The sequence below is a fragment of the Schistocerca nitens genome, chromosome 3 (assembly GCF_023898315.1).
Source record: "Schistocerca nitens isolate TAMUIC-IGC-003100 chromosome 3, iqSchNite1.1, whole genome shotgun sequence".
Lineage (NCBI taxonomy): Eukaryota > Metazoa > Arthropoda > Insecta > Orthoptera > Acrididae > Schistocerca > Schistocerca nitens.
The window spans coordinates 676,683,603-676,703,762 of record NC_064616.1 but is presented as its reverse complement, the minus strand read 5'-3'; positions in this window follow the sequence as shown (position 1 = coordinate 676,703,762).

Below are 20,160 nucleotides of genomic sequence, written 5' to 3'. Positions count from 1 at the left end.
ACATGGTGAAAATTTTTTGTGCTCTACCTGAATCATAACATGTCGTTATTGTTTGTCAGTGAAGTTGTCTTAGGCAACAGGACCGCAGGTCTTGTATCCACTATTAATTAACGGCTTTAAAAATCATAGTTTGCGAATTTTCAATTTTTTCTTTTCACAGGAATCGTAACTTCTTATGTTACAACGGAAATGGCTTTGGTGAATGCTCTCGACGGAATATTCGTATCTTAAGGCTGGAAAGCTGCATTGATCTCATAAACAAACAAGAAATTAAACAGAAGTTATTCGCTGAATCATAACATTGACATCTATTTGTAATATTTTGGAACATAAACTGTTTTCAAAAATAGTAAATAGCTCGATGAACACGATCTATTGACACAGAACGAGCAAAGATTCAGAAAGTATCGTTCCTGCGAAATGAAACTAGCTCTCACTGCAATTGAAAGGACGTCATTGAGTGAAACAGAAGTAATATCTGGGGTTGCACAAGGACGTGTCATTGCTCTTTTGCCGTTTTTAATCTACATAAACGATATGGGAGACAATCAAACCAGTCCTATAAGATTATTAGCACATGACGCATGTGTTTACAGCCTACTAAAATCACCAGACGATCAAAACAAATTACAAAACGCTGCAGACAAGATACCTGCGTGACACAAAAAATGGTAACTGGCCATGAACAATAAAAAGTTTGACGTCCTCCACATGAGTACGTAGACAATTTTGTTAAATTTAGATTACAAGATAAGTTTTAAATACATTTAAAGGTTATCATTTCAACTAACAACAATTACAAGCAACTTAAATTAATACCATTAAAACGAAAATATTTTGGGGAAGGTGGACCAAGGAGTGCGTTTCATTGGCAGAACATTAACAAACACCAATCTACTAAAAAATCCACTTACACTACGTTTTTGCGTCCTTCCCTGTATGCTAAAATACACTACTGGCCATTAAAATTGCTATACCATGAAGATGACGTGCTACAGACGCGAAATTTAACCGACAGGAAGAATATGCTGTAATATGATTAGCTTTTCAGAGGTTGGCGCCGGTGGCGACACCTATAACGTGCTGACATGAGGAAAGTTTCCAACCGATTTCTCATACACAAACAGCAGTTGACAAGCGTTGCCTGGTGAAACGTTGTTGTGATGCCTCGTGTAAGGAGGAGAAATGCGTACCATCACGTTTCCGACTTTGATAAAGGTCGGATTGTAGCCTATCGCGATTGCGGTTTATCGTATCGCGACATTGCTGCTCGCGTTGGTCGAGATCCAATGACGGTTAGCAGAATATGGAATCGGTGGGTTCAGGGGGGTAATGCGGAGCGCCGTGCTGGTTCCCAACGGCCTCGTATCACTAGCAGTCGAGATGACTGGCATCTTATCCGCATGGCTGTAACGGATCGTGCAGCCACGGCTCGATCCCTGAGTCAACAGATGGGGACGTTTGCAATACAACAACCATCTGCACGAACAGTTCGACGACGTGAGCAGCAGCATGGACTATCAGTTCGGAGATCATGGCTGCGGTTACCCTTGACGCTGCATCACAGACAGGAGCGCCAGCGATGGTGTACTCAAAGACGAACCTGGGTGCACGAATTGCAAAACGTCATTTTTTGATATGAATCCAGGTTCTCTTTACAGCATCATGATGGTCGCGTCGGTGTTTGGCGACATCGCGGTGAACGCACATTCGAAGCGTGTATTCGTCATCGCCATACTGGCGTATCACCCGGCGTGGTGGTATGGGGTGCCATTGGTTACACGTCTCGGTCACCTCTTGTTCGCATTGACGGCACTTTGAACAGTGGACGTTACATTTCAGATGTGTTACGACCCATGGCTCTAACCTTCATTCGATCCCTGCGAAACCCTACATTTCAGCAGGATAATGCACGACCGCATGTTGCAGCTCCTGTACGGGCCTTTCTGGATTCAGAAAATGTTCGACTGCTGCCCTGGCCAGCACATTCTCCAGATCTATCACCTATTGAAAACGTCTAGTCAATGGTGGCCGAGCAACTGGCTCGTCACAATACGCCAGTCAGTACTCTTGATGAACTGTGGTATCGTGTTGAAGCTGCATGGGCAGCTGTACCTGTATACAACATGCAAGCTCTGTTTGACTCAATGCCCAGGCGTATCAAGGCCGTTATTACGGCCAGAGGTGGTTGTTCTAGGTACCGATTTCTCAGGATCTATGCACCCAAATTGCGTGAAAACGTAATCACATGTCAGTTCTAGTATAATATATTTGTCCAATGAATACCCGTTTATCATCTGCATTTCTTCTTGGAGTAGCAATTTTAATGGCCAGTAGTGTATTTTGTGGACTGTCAACTATATAGGACGAAATAACAGTGTAGCAAGAGCAACCGTTCGCTTTCGCCTGCCCCAGCCATTAACGAGTTGGGAGATGGAGGACGAAACTAGTAACATTAGCACCTGGCCGTCAACAGCAAAAGTTATTAATACTGCATAGGAGCATCTGTATCACTTTTATGATTGTGATGGTTGTGTGATATGTATCAGCGTCCCATAAGATACTAAACTAAGAGGACGTGCTGAAAATTAATGCCTCCAAATTTTTTATGTGAGAACTGTTAAAGATTTTGAAATAAAATTAACGTTATTAACATTCTACATATTTATTCTTCGTGTCTATATATTTATTTCTCGGTGTAGTTATCGTGACAATGAACATATTTCTCCTAATGAGAGACCAGTTTGTTAATATCCGCAATGTAGGATGTTTGAGTTTGTTTACTGAGCCACATCATCATCTCCTCTTGCACCGCTTCATCACTTTCAGAGTGAAGTCCTCGAAGGCGTCTTTTTAAGTTTTGGAAACAGATTAAAATCGGATGGGGCCAAATTGGGAGTGCATTGAGGATGGCCGATGACAGTGAACCCGAGGAGACCGACTACTGCAAGTGTCGTAGCGCTCCTGTGTGGTCTGGCATTGTCGTGCTGAAGGAGAGGGTGCTCCATGTGTGGACGAACTCTTCGAATTCGAAACTCGATTACAGCATACTGTCTCTCACGCACCGACATAGTTACGTTGCAAACCGCCATGTTGCACGCTACATTTTGGAGCTCTCTAGCGACAGAGGGGTACAAGTATGTAGGTATGAAGTACAAAGATGTAGAATACTAATAGCATAAAAAATCGGAGGCATTAGTTTTCTTCACGCCCTCGTATATCAACAAATTTAGATTTGTTAAGCAGTTCACCTGGCAACCTACGACAAATTCGTCGATGGCGAACTTAAGACAGTAAGCTCTTGCCTCAAAATCAGTTCGTAGCTATATAAAACACACTGTATTCACAGTTCAGCAAGTATGAAAAAATTAACGTATCAAACTACTAATTCTTGCAGGATGTTTCGTCTTATTAGCAATACAAGACAACTTCGGAGGATCCAAAGCGCAAACGCGTCCCGAATTCTGTCATAAATAAATACAGCAATCCTACAATCAGTGGCTAAAAACTGCTTCGCAAAAGGTTAGGTAGTTGTGTCAAATTTTTCTATACGTTTTTCGGTTTTCTTTGTGTAACCTCAGAACTTACTCACTACCATTTCTGAAGCTGTGTCTGTGGTAGCCCTTTCTTCCTCCCGCCCCTGTTGTACAGTCCTTTACTGAGGATAGATACCTGCACATCTTCTTTTCATGTACAGCATGTTTGGAGCCCAAATGGGAACGAGCTCGACACGCTCCAAAATAGGCGCGCATCCTAAAAGCCTCTCACGTGCCGCGGCTGTGGCGGACCATCGTTAATGCAGCGAGGCGATTCGATCCGTAACAGGGGCAACATGCCTGCGTCTCAGGCTATACACTCAAAGTGCTGCTTCTGGAATGAGCATTCGTTTCGAGTTCTGGATATTTTAGAAAGAATATTACATACAGGAGAAGGATGCTGAACACCGGTTTGCTGGACGGCGAAGGTATGGCAGAAACTGAAGTGCCCCACGTGAATGTTAAGGGGCGCAGATTGCTCATTTACGATACGATACTGTTGTCTACAAGAAACAAGCGTCACTCGGTAATCGTTAGGAAGTGCTGGACGACTTAAACGTTACAGATACGCCAAGTACTAAATAACAGTTGTTCTTAAGTAAGGATATTTCACTACATCCACTTTTGGATGACAAACTGTAACTGATTTTGTGTTTACTGTATTACAGAGTTCACCCAAATAATCTCTCTGTCTCTCTCTCTCTGTGTATGTTTGTGCGCGCATGTGTTTGTGCGCGTGTGTGTGAAACCTGGTGAAAAGCAAAAATCTACGTTATCGGGATAACCTTGTCAGAAATATTACGAGGCAGTGCAATCACCATACCCTAGCGTCTAACTCCACATGATCCATAAAATAGTGCACATGTAACACTTTGGTCTGAAGATGAGACTACAGTGGATGGAAAACTTCTTAATGGTACAATAAATCGTATCAGATTCAAAAAGCGATTGGTTGCATATTATATCTACATAAAATGTCAATTTAAATGGGGATTAATTACAATGTAATGCGCGTAACAAGAAAGAAACATCAGTAGAAATCTTCGGAATCCTTGTTGAACACGTTATTACGCGATTTGAACTGGAACTGGCTTGTGAAATTACTAGTGGCGAGAGCGAATGGAACACAGGTTCAGAGGCAATACTTGTACCCTTACACAGAAAATGCATGCAAGACGGTAGTGAAACCTGTTATATGATACACTGTTTGGTGTTGTTGTCTTAGGTAATGAATCGGCATCCGAGGTAAAATATAAAACAATTTTTCTGCCAATGACGTAGAGATAATGAAAATAAGAAAAGAGTGCGTACGAATGCATACAGTCATTAAATCTTTCGTTCCAAATACGAATCGAACTGAAGATGGTGTCTAATGATAGCACGAGCACCCTTCGTCATTCACTGGAAATTGAGAGATTGAGTATATCAATGAAATCAATGGTAGATTAAGGGAAACAGGCAGATTCCATACTCTTACATTTCCGGAAAACGTTTGACACGGTGCCCCGCTGTAGACTGTTAACGAAAGTACGAGCATACGGAAGAGGTTCCCAGATATTTGAGGGACTCGAAGACTTCTTACGTAATAGATTTCAGTGCGTTGTCTCGACGGCGAGTGTTCATCAGAGGTCAGGAGTGGCCCAGGAAAGTGTGATATGACCGCTCTTATTCTCTGTACACAAAATTGATCTGACGGAAATTGTGAGCAACAATCTGCGACTGTATGGTGATGTTGCTGTGGTGTACGGGAATGTATCGTCGCTGAGCAACTGCAGGAGGTACGAGACGACTTAGGCAAAATTTCTAGTTAGTGCGATGAGCAGCTTGATCTAAATGTAAGAAATTCTAGGTTAATGCAGATGAGAAAAAAAAAAAAAACAAAAAAAAAAAAAAAAAAAAAAAAAACAAAGCCCGTGATATTCAAATACAGCATTAGTAGTGAGCTTCTTCACAAAGTCGAGTCGATTAAACATCTAGACGTTACGTTGCAGACCTATATGAAAGGGAACGAACATGTAAGTACGGTAGTAAAGATGGCGAATGGTCGACTTCCGTTTAGTGGGCGAATTTTAGGAAAGTGTAGCTCATCTATAAAGGAGATCGCTAGTGTGACCCATTCTCGATTACTGCTCTAATGGATGGGATTCCCGCAAGGTCAGATAAAGGAAGACACAGAAGAAATTCAAAGCTTTCTGCTATATTTGTTACTGGAAGGTTCGATCAGCACATAACTATTACGGAGATGCTTCGTGAACTCAAATGGGAACTCCCGGTGGGAAAACTATGTTCTTTTCGCGCGGCACTATTAAGAGAATTTACAGAACCGGCATTTATGGCTGACTGCAGAACGATTCTGCTGCCTCCAACACACATTTCGCTCAAGGACGAGGAATATAAGAGTACATCAAAAAGGTGTATCGTGTTTCTGCGTGTATTTACACAAAAGATCAACATGCAAATTTTTCGGTATGCCCGACGCTTATGAGTCCACTGGATCTGCACACCTCGTTGTGTAGTCTGTGGGAGATGAAATGGCACAGTACGATTACCCATTTCTTCCGAACGGACCAGTCTGTATGTTTCGCACTTACGAACATGGTTATATTTTTGCTTTTGGTAGCGATAAGACATAATTACACTTGCTTTCTCGTTACCACTTAATATGACGGCCCTTTAATGAATACGGCTGTCATACTTTCCGCCAACGGCATTGCCGCAGCGATAACACCGTTTTCCGTCAAATAAACGAAGTAAAGTACCGTCGGGATTGTTTAGCACTTGGATAGGTGACCGTCCAGGTCTGCTTAGCGGTGTGCAATCACACCTGTGAGGCCCATTGAGGAGCTACTTGAATGTGAATCAAGGGCTCTGGTCGCGAAAACTGATAACGGCTTGTGCTGACCACATTCCCCACCACGTACGCATTCAGTGTCGCCTATCAGCTGAGGATGAAATGATGATTGGTCGGTAACGTTGGGCCTTCTGTCCTGTTCGGACGGAGTTTAGTTTTACAAGTAATTATACGTTTCAGTTTTCTTATTCGCGTTTACTCTGTACGTTCCTTCTTCCGTATGATTTGGACCAAAATTTTCTCTGATTACTTTTAGTTAATTATTTAAGTAATATATCACCTTGCACATTTATTATCACACAGAAAACGAAGCCAAATACAAAAAAACTGCTACACGTACAAACGATTCGAAGATAAAGGGTGTGTGTTTCTTGTGAAAACCAACTCTGACGTAAGTAGGTCATGTATCGTATCCAAATTAAAAATACAGAAGGAAATTCAGACTGCTTACAATGCTAGTATGCTATTAACTTTATGCTTCAGGCAAAGAGTTCCAACTGCAACTGAGTTGACACACAAAGGCTAGTTTCTGCTCGATTCGACGAAGCAAACGGCGATTGTGGCTGGGATATCTGGCGCTACTTTCATTAGATGGGCGGGTGGGGCGGACGGACTGCGGGGAGATGAGCACATATTGAAGGACGGGCGCTGAATCGCCGGCTGACGAATGGGCCGTATGTGCCGCGCCTCCGGACAACTTTCACCTTCTTTCCCTCGCAGTCTGCTCCCAGCCGTCCCATTCTGCTATCCTGATGTATTGCCGAAACATCGCGGGCCTGCCAAGTGTTACAGTAAAACAAAAACGGGAAATCTCATCTCATATCATCTCGCGTCGGCACCCACGAGGAGGCTGCTGCGTTTCAAGAATTTGTATTTCGGTTGTATTGTAGCACATGCCAGTTGATGTTTGTAGAGGATGCTTATAATGGAAGTACCTAATCTGCTCCCGTTGATCGTTCTATAACTGCAAGGATTCCTTTTTACCGTAACATGCCAAACATAATTATTTCCTGTGACGCTTTCCGGTTACCGTAAACCGGAGGACTTCGGCCGTTTTTTATTTAAATATTATTATCGTGACTTTTTTTAACTTCTGTGCTATTTATGTTAGTGAACATAGCTACTTGTATGAAATATTACATACTAATTCGTACGATATATTTTATAAAATGCAGAGGAAGTAATGGAAAAAGATGGGGCCAACGTTAACTTGAATTTGGTGATACATCGACCGGCCTATACTTCAATCTGTCAACTACCATTCCATTTGTGGTCAATGTTTCAGAAACACAACAAAACTTTGACCAACCCAAAATAAATACATTGATCTAAAGTTTGTGAAGTGTTTTATTTTGCCTCATAAAAGAAGAAACGCCTAGTGTGGCACATAAATTAAACAATGTGATCTATCACAAAAATTGTATATCTAATAAAAGGTATCGAGATTGAGTATCACACATAGTTCCAAATGTAACTGAGCGTAATACCTTCAGTATCGTCCACGCTATGCAAGTTACTGTAGGTCCTTGCGTTGTATAGTTAAATTTCTTTGCTTAACTGTCAAAAGAAAGTTGTTAATGTGAACAAATTGCTAAAGTAAGTTTGTTGTAATGACGTGGCATGACAAAAGTTAAAAAATTCCAAGCCATTGAGTAATATCATCTGTACAAACGTTCCTAAGTTCAGTCCGTCCCCGAGAGTATCGTAAATATAGAAACACAACGAGCAAGTAAATCATTTGGGGGTACAGAAGTGTCCGCTATTAGTTTTCGTGTAGTACAGGTATGTTCGACGACCGAGGCTGGATAGAAAGGATGCGCATAGCTACTGACGTGTGCTTATGCTGAAGTGAGTAGGGTTCGCTTATTTATATGGACTAAGAACAGCGGCACCGATACGGGCAACATCGACACATCAATCACCGCTATACTGACGCAATCAATAGCTAAGCCTGGTTTAGAGTTGAATATGCCTGGAACTTCTGACTTAAAATCATCTGGAAATTTAAATATAATTTAACCATAACAGTTTAATTCTCCCATCTAACTGTCTCAGTTCTCCATTGTGTGAAAATTTTGATTGTTATAGTGCGGTAACTCTGTTATAGTATCAACTAGACAAGCAACAGCACAATTGAAAGTCACTATATTCAGCTGCTGTTTCTGAAAATTTTTACATTATTTCAAATTTACAGTGTCGACAGCACTGCACCACATTGTCAGTCATGTAGCCAAAAACGTAAACTATTTATGGATTTGTTTATTGTTGCAATATGACAATTTTTTGTTCTGTTGGCTAGCACTGCATGACTGTATGGAAAACAAACGACATTTGCGCTGCTATAACAACAGCATTGTCCAAATTCGTTTGGGGAATAATAATAATAATAATAATAATAATAATAATAATAATGATACTGCAATCACGTTCATGTTTAAAGATTGGGCGGTAAAAATGAAAAGGACTTACTTCACAGTTACCCATGGGAAAGCTTAAATAGATACGTGAATGAAGGCAAGAGTACAGTGTGCTGACCACAATTTGCGTTGTGGGTTTATTTAAAATTGGACAGCGTAAACGTAACTATTAAAAGTTACTAACGAAATTCTGTTATTCTAATTCCAAAACTTTGCCGTATCGGCCATATGCTCAGAGCATTATTACCTTAGTCCTACAAGCAACGGCTGAGTCAATTATAATATGTGTCAACTGCATCGCAAATAAAAATGGCAGATAATGTATTTCGGATGGTTAGTGCTGGCTGAAAAACTGCAGCGTTCGCGAGTGTCAGAAAGTCTGCTTTCGTAATTACACTCTTGTCATGTGACATACTGAATCATCCAATTACAAAATAAATCATACGCTAATTAGAAGTCGAACTGAGAAAATTTCTTTCTACAAACCGTGTTTACGTGTATCACAGATGTAGCTCTCTACCTTAACAAACTGCATGTAGGAGATACTGGACACCTTATACAGAGAGGTTAACTGATTATATGAATCACAAGGTTTAAAACGTGTCTAATGAAATCAGTATTGACGTAGACTGCGGAGTGTATGTGGTCATATATTGTCAATAATGTTTTGAGAAATCTGTTTCTTCGATGACGGGGTTCATTTCAAATGGAACTTGGAAGAGCGTGCTAATTAATGCAAGAAGTACTCTCTTCCATTATCTTTCGGAATATATGTATACCTATAGACGAAATAATTGTGTACAAGATGCGGGGACTTCTACGGTGTTGCTATAAGCCCTAAAACGAATTAGATACCTACCAAGTATTTCCTAGAGGCGGTGAAAATTTGATTATCGGAAGAAAGCTTTAGAATACGAATCCAGGAAATTACTGTCAACAAACATTCGATTCAGAATGAATATTAGGAATGTGTGTCAGGTACAAAATGCTTAGCAAATTTGAACTAGTTTGTTCATGAAAGTCTTATGATCATATGTGTTCTAAGCTTCTAGTAAAATTCTTAATGATTAAATTGTTTGAATTCTTTCCATACGATATTATGCTATAAGGAACACGATAACTTTGAAGAAATATGTTGATAAAGCAACGTTTTTTAAAATGTGAATTGTTGCGATGTTCGCACTCTGTGAGTCACGCTGTGATTACACAAACTCCACCCGTAACAATCAATAACAAGAGTTACATTTTTTCATAATTTTTGTTTTGAAGCATCTTAACGAATTGACTGGATAGTTCTAAACGTTGAATAAAAACAATCACGATCAGATCCTTAAATGAGTGCAAATATTTAACAATCTGATAATAATGTTTTGTCAGATTCACAGGTCGATATGATGAATTCCAATTCAATGTGCTACTGATACGTAATACATAGTGATATTATAAATTAATAATGTTATAAAGTGCATTTTACGCTGTTACCCTGTGCACTCAGTTGTCAGTGGACATGGAAAACCATACTTACGTCATCGAAAACCCGTTTAGACAGTTTAAATCTGTTAAATCATCAATTTCCACTACGCTGGAACAGTTAATTTTATTATTTTTGACATCTGAATTTTACCTCCGCGAGTGCGCTCTTAATGCTGGGAAATTTTGAAGAATCACATCAAATACACTGTTCATCATTGAAAGTGCAACACAATGAGCGCTGCAAGTAAGAAAATGGGCGTTCAAGAGTACGAGGGAATAAATTAACTTTTGATCATTTTTGGCTTATTCTACTTTTAAATACTCTTTATGCTTTCAGATACTATAAATAAATGCTATGGAATTGGCAACACTTTTGAGTACGGAGGGCAGCAGGCTTTTGTTCAGAGCACAATGGAAACATGTCCATTGTCATAGTTTGCATGGTTTATTTTGTCACTGCGTGAGCTCTAAATGGAGTGAACTGATGATTATGAGTGATTAGTCTGAAGATATGGAAGATAACGCATCGTAATATCAGTATTCTAGCTCAGTAAGCTAATAATTGCGTTCTAAATTTGATAAATAAGAATTAACTAACGAGTTCATGATCAGAGTGAACTGTTGACCTTAAATGTATGATAACAGCATTTTATGGTACTCTCATAGTCATTGTATGTTGTACCAGGACATTTATCTTTTAAGGCAGGAGACAATACAGCTGCTCAGGAAGGTTGAGTTTCTCCATCAGCCGACAATACTGTCTGGAATAGATATGGAGCAGAGAGCGGAGGAAAAGACGTTCTCGATATCCTGAGAAGTGGTAGAGTTATATTAGGCAACGGCAGTGAAACTGTGGGCGGAAATGTACTACAAGGAAGGACATAAGAGTTCCAGCTAAAGGCCTTCCTGCTAACTCCCCCTGCTGCAAGCTGCTATGCCACAATCAACTTAAAAAAGAAGAGAGAGAAAACATATTCCATTCCTTTTGGAAATTTAGTGACTACAGTTGGCAAAATGTGTACCTTCGGGGACTTGTTTAGTCAGGTCCGACTATAAGGTCTCGAAAAGAGCTGGTTCCGGAAATCCTAAAGGCGTTAGCTTGAAACATTTCTGAAGGATTGGAATGAGATCTGTAAGGATGTCTATCCACAACAACAATATAATAATCTTATATTCAGACTATTTTACCGACCAAAACAAGATATCAAAGTGTCGTTGTCTCTTAAGAAGTTACGCCAAGATCCCAGCGTGAAGTTCCAGCCATTGATCACAAATTATTAGTATAAGGAAATTCTTACTTACTTAATGAGAGTGGTTTTGGTCTAATGGAGAAAGCCTGTACGAAAACGTCTCAAATTTACCATCAAATGACTGAATGGATGTCGTTAGACAAGCAAAGAAAACATCCCCCAGATTTAAGGCCACTGAAATGGAAGCCTCTATTATACTCCAGAAACTTGGAGAATTCAGTAACGAAAAATAAAAGAAATAAAGTAAAAATGATGGTTATTGCATAAAATGCCTAACTATGATATGGTTACAGTGTTCAAAAGAGCCTGCTTGTATGCTGTTGTTTAAATGGACTCTGAGCCCTGATGTACAGTTCGAGGAAGCTGATTCAAAAGAGAAGCAGCACCGCCATCTTATGACATAAGAACATGGATGATTTACTGCTATACATTCCACCTGTGTATCACCATTCTCTCAAGAGCCTACTGTGTGGAACTGCCAAGAGAGCTTACATAGCTTTCCAAGAGGAAGTCGACGACGGTAAGTACAATTATCTTCGAATCTGAATTGCATGACAGACGTCTCTCTTGACTGCACATTCACAAAGTGTTGATGTTCATCATCACTGATAATGTCTACTACAGCTGCAAAATGTTTTATATCTTAAAACGAAAGTACATATCAGTTTCGGGATCTGTGTCATATCTTCAGGTGCATCTGCAAAGTTTTAAATAAATAATGACACGTATCAAAATTGTTAGCATAAAGAACTTCTCCTAAAATTCTTTGAAAAAAAAAACCTCCATATACGTAGACAAAATATGAGTCCATAAAAGTCGAACAATAGAAGTTAAATGAAGTTAAAATAATTCATCCCTGGTATACGACATAAAACGGGAGACCCTCGCAATTCCTAGGCCTGCCGGAAAGCTTCTCGCAGAACAGGACCTATTTACAAAGACATAGGTCCAAAAATTAAACGAGTGGATCCACCGTAAACAAAATCAAAATAGAAACTATTACACAACCCAACATCCCATAATCCCCATTCGAAATCTTACAAGGGTGGTCCGGGCTAAAGGGCATGCCAGACAAGGATTTGCATAAAGTTAGGTAAGTGGTCGTTCAAACACTGAAACAAACAAAAAAGATGGTATATAGGCTGTGCACATGCAGCCAAGTGTGAATACACAATGTGATCCCTGAGTAAAGGTTGCTTACAGAGTGACAATTATTGAACTATGTGAGATAAAATCGTCAGAAACTCTGAACAGTTCGCGTTACGACGTTCAAACTACACGGTTGACCGCGGGGCATTATTGGAATTAGAATGCGCTGTATGATTTGATTTAGCGACGAATCCCACTTTCATTTGTATGGGTTCGTCAATAAGCAAAACTGACGCATTTGGGGGGGGGGGGGGGGCAGAGAATCCGCATTTCAAGATCGAGAAGTCTCTTCACCTTCAACGGGTGACTGTATGGTGTGGAATGTCCAGTCACGGAATAATCGGTACGATATTCCTTGATGGCACGGTGACTACCGAACGATACGTGAAGGTTTTGGAAGATTATTTCATCCCCATTATCCAAAGTGATCCTGATTTCGACAAAATGTGGTTCATGAAAGACGGAGCTACAAACCATCGAAGCAGGAGAGTATTTGATGTCCTGGAGGAGCACTTTGGGGACCGCATTCTGGGTCTAGGTTACCCCGAGACCACTGGCTAGACCTCGATTGGCCGCCACATTCTCCGGATCTCAACACATGCGGCTCCTTTTTGTCGGGCTATATTAAAGACAAAGTGTACAGCAATAGCCCCAGAATCACTAATGAGCTGAAAACCGCCGTTCAGGAGGTCATCGACAGCATCGATATTCCGACACTTCAGCGGGTCATGCAGAATTTCCCTATTCGTCTGAGCTTCATGATCGACAATGATGGCAGGCATATCGAACATATCATAACCTAAATCCAAATATCTGTAGTGACCTTTACAAGTTGAATAAAGTGTGTGCTCGCCGTAGTTTGTAACTAATTTACTTTTTTTCGTATAGTTCAGTAATTGTCACCCCGTAGCAGTGCTACTTACACACCCATGAGGCCCGTGCCAAATACACACCAAAATTGAAATGCCGACGGCGGAGGCCATGTAGACGCGACGTAAGCGAGTGCACTCCTCGCACAAACTGATGGTCAAAATCTGAGATATTATACCGTTATCGTCAAGTGATGGGGTTGATGCTAGTCTGTTAGTTCTTAGACCTGATTTTATTAATGGTGGTTTCTCTCTTTTAATGTGGGGATCTTTTTATGTAGGTTCTGCTCTGCGAGAGGCTCTGCGGGAGCCATAGGAATTGAGAGGGTCTCCCTTTTTATGCAATGTGCGAGGTATTCACTATTTTAACCTGATTTAACCTCTGTTATTTGACTTTCATGGACTCAAATTTTATGTATTTACGTGGGGTTTTTCCTTAAGAATTTTATATAAGTTCTATTTAGTTTTTTTTATTTTTATATTAAAATTGGATGAGTACAATTATTTATTTATAACTTTGTAGATGCGTCTGAAGATGAAACACGGATCCCGAAAATGGGTTGTGCTTTCGTTTAGGAAACAAAAAATTTTACAGCTGTAGCGGATCTTATCATTGATGATGATTTGCGTAAATTTCTGTTTACTGAGTAAGATGGAGCAGTGGCTAGCACACTGGACTCGCATTCTGTCGGACGACGATTCAAACCTGCGTCCGGCCTTTCTGATTTAGGTTTTCCATGATATCCCTAAAATGCTTCAGGCAAATGCTGGGATGGTCCCTGTGAAAGGGCGCGGCCTATTTCCTTCCATATCCTTCCGTAATCCTTTCCATCTCTAATGACCTCGTTATCGACGGAACGTTAAATACTAATCTCTTCCTCTCCTCTACTTCAAAATTGGAAATATTAGTTATAAGCACACACACATAATGAATTTATAATTGTATATTCAAGAAGATTATTTTTATTCCCGGTTCCTTAATAAAACCTGGCTGCTAGAATAAAGAGAAAGACACAAGTGCAATACAATCAGTGCACAAAAGAATCAATACCAAAATTTTACCTTTCTATTGAAATTAGTACGTAACAGCAGTTAAATTTACTCTTCTTAAAAAAAATGGCTCTGATCGTAACGGCCGCGCGGTTCCAGACTGTAGCGCCTAGAACCGCTCGGCCACTCCGGCCGGCCTACTCTTCTTAAGTGTGTGAATACATTATATAAAACATCTATCATTCAAACATTTTAAAATCGTGTCAACTTTTTCTTTTTTTCTCAAAACTCTCTTATTGTGACTTGAGTCCTTTGTGCGCTGAACGCCCCAAATGTCAAACTGGCATGAAATTACATGTTTGGATATGCAACTGATAAGGTTATCAAAGCAACCATACAAAGACGCAAGGATTAACACTGTCTACTTTCTGTTAATACGGAAAGAATGTGCGTCGGCTTTATCATTTAGAAAACACATTTGAATGTTGTTTGTTCGTGAGAAAACCGTTTTATGCCTTGTGTGTTAGAGAGAAACGTCTGCGACTACCAACACGTGCCGGTGTTCGGCAGCTGCAGGATCGTTGCCTAGGTTGACTGCAGTTAATTTTTCTGGGACAATGCTGCTAGCGCTGGCCGGGATCCGATGACTTTAACGCGAATAACGCCACACTAGATCTAAGCAGCCCCTGACGTCTGGCGACCTAGAGGACAGACATATTGTTTGCTCAGCCGTGTCACGTCACGTAAATTGAGTCAGGTAATGGGCTTGTTTGTAGCAAGAACAATATCCACACGGTCAGTGGGACGGCGCCTGGAGTATCACGGCCTTTCAGCTCGGCCCCCATTGTTAGGGCTTCGCTTGATGTGACAGCAGAAATAGAGACGCCGGCAGTAGTGCGGAAAACAACAACACTGAATGCGAACGATACCAGGTCATCTTTTCAGAAGACTCATGCTTCTGCGATCAGTATCAAGATGGACTTACCAGTCTGAGGAGGCTTCGAGCAGAACAAAACGTCGCCATCGTCATCGTCATACGGGTCCAGCATCTGGCATAATGGTAGAGCGTGCCATTGGGTACACAACACGAGCACCCCTGGCCGGTTGTTTGTGACGCAATAAGGCTCTATTTTCGGGGACTACCTGACGTTATCACTCAACAAGATGACGTAAGACCGCATGTTGTGCACCTCAGTCTACATACATACTCTGCGAGCCAACGAACGGTGGGTGATGGAGGGTGCCCTTAACCACTACTAGTCATTACCTTTCCGGTTCCAAATTCAAAAATTCAAATGGCTCTGAGCACTACGGGAGTTAACTTCTGAGGTCATCAATCCCCTAGAAATTAGAACTATTTAAACCTACTAACCTAAGGATATCACACATATCCATGCCCCAGGCAGGATTCGAACCTGCGACCGTAGCGGTCGCGCGGTTCCAGACTGTAGCGCCTAGAACCGCTCGGTCAGCCCGGCCGGCTTTCCACTTCCATTTGCAAATAGATGCGAGGGAAAAAACCACTGTCTGTATTCCTCGGTAAGACCCTAATTTCTCTTACCTTACCTTGGTGATACTTACGTGAAATGTCGTTGGCGGAGGTAGAATCGTTCTGCAGTCACTTTCAAATTCTGGTTCTCTCGCCAGCCACTGTAACTAATAAACTCTGACGTGGTGTGGAATGACGTGCCCGTATCTATCATATAAGCTCAGTTAGACTCGATTAGAGCCATTGTTGCTGTCAGAACTCTACTTAATTTCCTCCCTGCACCTCCCCCTCCCCCCCACCCCCAAAAAATTCAACAAATTTGAATATGTATTATACCTGGTATGCGGTATACTCACAAAAAGTGTAACTCCATTCTTTGTTATGCTTCTTGATGTGTGAATGCTAATAGGCAGCAGTGCGGTAACCTAAAGGAGTAAAGGTGCGGTATGGTCCGCTTTCGTGCATTCTCGTATTTATCCCATTAATGGATCCAAAATGTTCAAATGTGTGTGAGTTCCTAAGGGACCAAACTGCTTAGGTCATTGGGCCCTAGACTTACACACTACTTAAAGTAGTGGGACTCGAACCTTCGTCGGGAGGGGCCGCGTAGTCTGTGACATAATGCCTCAAACTGTGCAGCCACACCGAGAGGCATTAATGGATCCCTCAAACGTATTCTAACATCAGCGTTTTACCAAGATGAAGTATGTAGTATTTTTTTATCTACAGTTTAGAAGTCCGTGTACAGTGTTATACCAAGGTGAAGTATGTAGTATTTTTTATCTACAGTTTAGAAGTCCGTGTACAGTGTTATACCAAGGTGAAGTATGTAGTATTTTTTATCTACAATCCGTGTAATATTTGACTCTTGTGTCTACAATTTAGAAGTCCGAATAGTATTTAACACAGCACCCAGCGGTTCCTATATGGTACAGCAAATAAGTGGCCCGGATTATTGGATATGATTGGACGTGAATGCATTCATATAACCATACCCCATTACTTCCAACAGGATAGAGCAACTGACTATACAGCCGGCCGAACATTGGAGCACATTTAAATAATCTTCACGCGTGACAGATTTGTTAGCAGAAGTCAGTCTGGTCGCTGCCCTAGCTGGCAACTCAGATCACCTGATCCGTCTGTGTGCGATTACTCGTGTGTGGGGAGCCCTCAAGTCTAAGGTGTGTTGCAAAAACCCTCATAGTCTTCAAGAACTGCAGCAGAACATTTCGGATGAGACTGCAGCAATTTCAGCAGTCCAGCCTAGATCCACCTTCAGCAACTTGCTGACCAGGGTTCAGAAGTGTCAAGAGATGAATGGTGGTTACTTTTAAAATCTGCTATAGGCAGGTTAGTACTATAGTTCCTGCTGCATTTCTTTGTACCCTGGAAGTCAGTTCTCTGGGCATCCCTATTATCCCCACGAGAGAATCAATATCTGGGTTAAAACTGGTTAATTTTGCCTCAGATAATTGTCTACACTCAGTCTACACCTGTACTTACTTTTCATAAAATTAAGTAAGTACATTATTTATCAAACAAAGCATTACTCATTACTTTTGCTGCGGTTGTAATACGTCCTTCGCCCATGGTGTGAGGTCTCCCCTTTTTTGCAATTAGCTGAGAAAGCTCGTAAGAAACTCTGGTGCTTGGTATGTTGTATTCTGAAGACTTTTCGATGGTGGATTTACTAGCAAGGAAATTTCATGTCTTGATTTGAAACAAATCGTGAAGCTTTTTTATTCATTAAGAATATTTAGTTCCTTGATGTATTCAAGTTTTAATAGTTTCATATATTCATTGGGTAACGTTTCGAAACAAAACACTCATTAAAGCATAGGTTCTTCCTCGGCACCAGGAAACACAAGCCAGAGTTTTAAAAAATCGGTGTTATATTTACGAAAATTTGTTTTAGTCTTCTTTGCTATTTTGATACTACTTAGACTGACATTGACTTCTTAACAATCTCACTACTTACAGAATATGATATGGAAGTTCCTTTATTACTTGACTGCTTCGCCTTACGGCAAGACCCCATCCGAAACCAAACATCCGTATTGCTGCAAAGCAGTAATAACCAACAGCAGGCGCAACGCTAAAATATAACACACAGTCACAGACTAAAGGTGGATTTACGCAAGTAAGTTACGGAACAGCGCCGTGACTGGCATATTTAAGACAATTAACAAAGAAAGTAGTATTTACAGATCACTAGAACGTCAATCATTACATTCATCCACAAAGTTTCTATTCATTATATCTCTGCATTTTTCAAGTCTCATTAAGTCCGCATCTGCATACAAAATAAGACAGCGTTAATGATTCCTCTGTTGCAGTTTTGTATAAAACTGTCGAAGACAATGAACGATACATGTAGGTGTGGATGTCAACTATAACAATGTATAAGTAATATACAAACTGACTTTTCGATGTACTCTGAACTTTTACCTACGAAAATTACAGGCAATACACAGTAAAAATTTTCTCTTATTTATCTGTGTTTGTCTTGTAAAGACTTAGCTATAAAAATTATTGTTCATGGCGAAATACCAGTATCTCAATATCAGTTTGCAAACCTGCACAAATGCAATTTCTATTAGCAGCTACATACGAAAAACACTCAGTGCATACTAACGCAGCACTAGCTCGACGGGGACTGAGCGAGGTGACATAGTGGCTGACTCCCTCAACTCGTATTCGCGAGACCCGCGTTCAGTTCTCGAGTCAACCATCCAGATATCGGTTTTCTTCCGTCACTCAGATAATTCCATGAAAATGGCGGAATGGTTCGTTAAACGATCCATGGCCGTTACCGTCTCCTCTAATCGTAATAAATTCGAGCAAAGCTTCATCTCTAATAATCTTAGCAATGGACGGGGCGTAAAACACCAATCTTCGTTCCTTCTTTCTTGTTGTGTCTGCACATTAAATGAGCAAGTTTAAGCAAGTCGTCCTACTGAGCAATTGTGTCCGAGAAACTACCAGCTCTACAAGCTACGATCGCATTGTAGCGTGTTACGTGTTTGGGCCATAATCAGGGAGCCAAGGCCGCGCCAGCACTGTAGTGCAATCCATAGGGGTATAGACTTGCAGCCGCTCCCAGCATTAAAAAAAAAAATACTTTTGGCCCGTCTTAGCAGCTTCTTTTGATGTGTTATTTCTGTGTAGAAAAAGAAATAGAATGGACCATTCCAGTGGTACAGAATAACGAAAGGAGGGTTCAGCTCTTATTTCATTCTGTATTCAGTAACCTTGACAAATGACGAGTGCAATCCCTCAATGTACCGATAATTTTTATCTTGACTCCGACTTCCCACCGGCGCTCACGGCACTGTGCCACGCTGCCCGCGACCCTCAAGTGGACCGCGGGCGCGGCCTATGGGTTGGGAACCGCTGCTGTAGGCCATTAGTACCCAGAATTTTTAAGTTCAGATTTTATACCTGAAAATAGCTGTAGGAAGTTGTTTTATAACAGGTTTACAGAAAGAAGGTGATTCAAATTTAATTTTTACTTATACACGCCGGACGGAGTGGCCGAGCGGTTCTAGGCACTACAGTCTGGAACCGCGCAACCGATACGGTCGCAGGTTCGAATCCTGCTTCGGGAATGGATGTGTGTGATGTCCGTAGGTTAGTTAGGTTTAAGTAGTTCTAAGTTCTAGGGGACTGATGACCTTAGAAGTTAAGTCCCAAAGTGCTCACAGCCATTTGAACCAACACTCCTGAGAATTGATGCCGAGAGAAGAGAACAGAAAACATGAAAATTGGTGCTGGTATAACAGTTGCATTATTATTGAAATCCGTGATGGGTAAATATACACTATGTGATCAAAAGTATCCGGACACCTGGCTGAAAATGACTTACAAGTTCGCGGCGCTCTCCATCAATGTTGGAATTCAATATGGTGTTGGCCCACCCTTAACCTTGACGACAGCATCCACTATCGCAGGAGCCTGAAGGTTTCTTGGGGAATGACAGCCCATTATTCACGGAGTGCTGCGCTGAGGAGAGGTATCGATGTCGGTTGGTGAGGCCTCGCACGGAGTTGGTGTTCTAAAACATCCCAAAGGTGTTCTATAGTATTCAGGTCAGGACTCTGTGTAGGCCAGTTCATTACAGGGATGTTATTGTC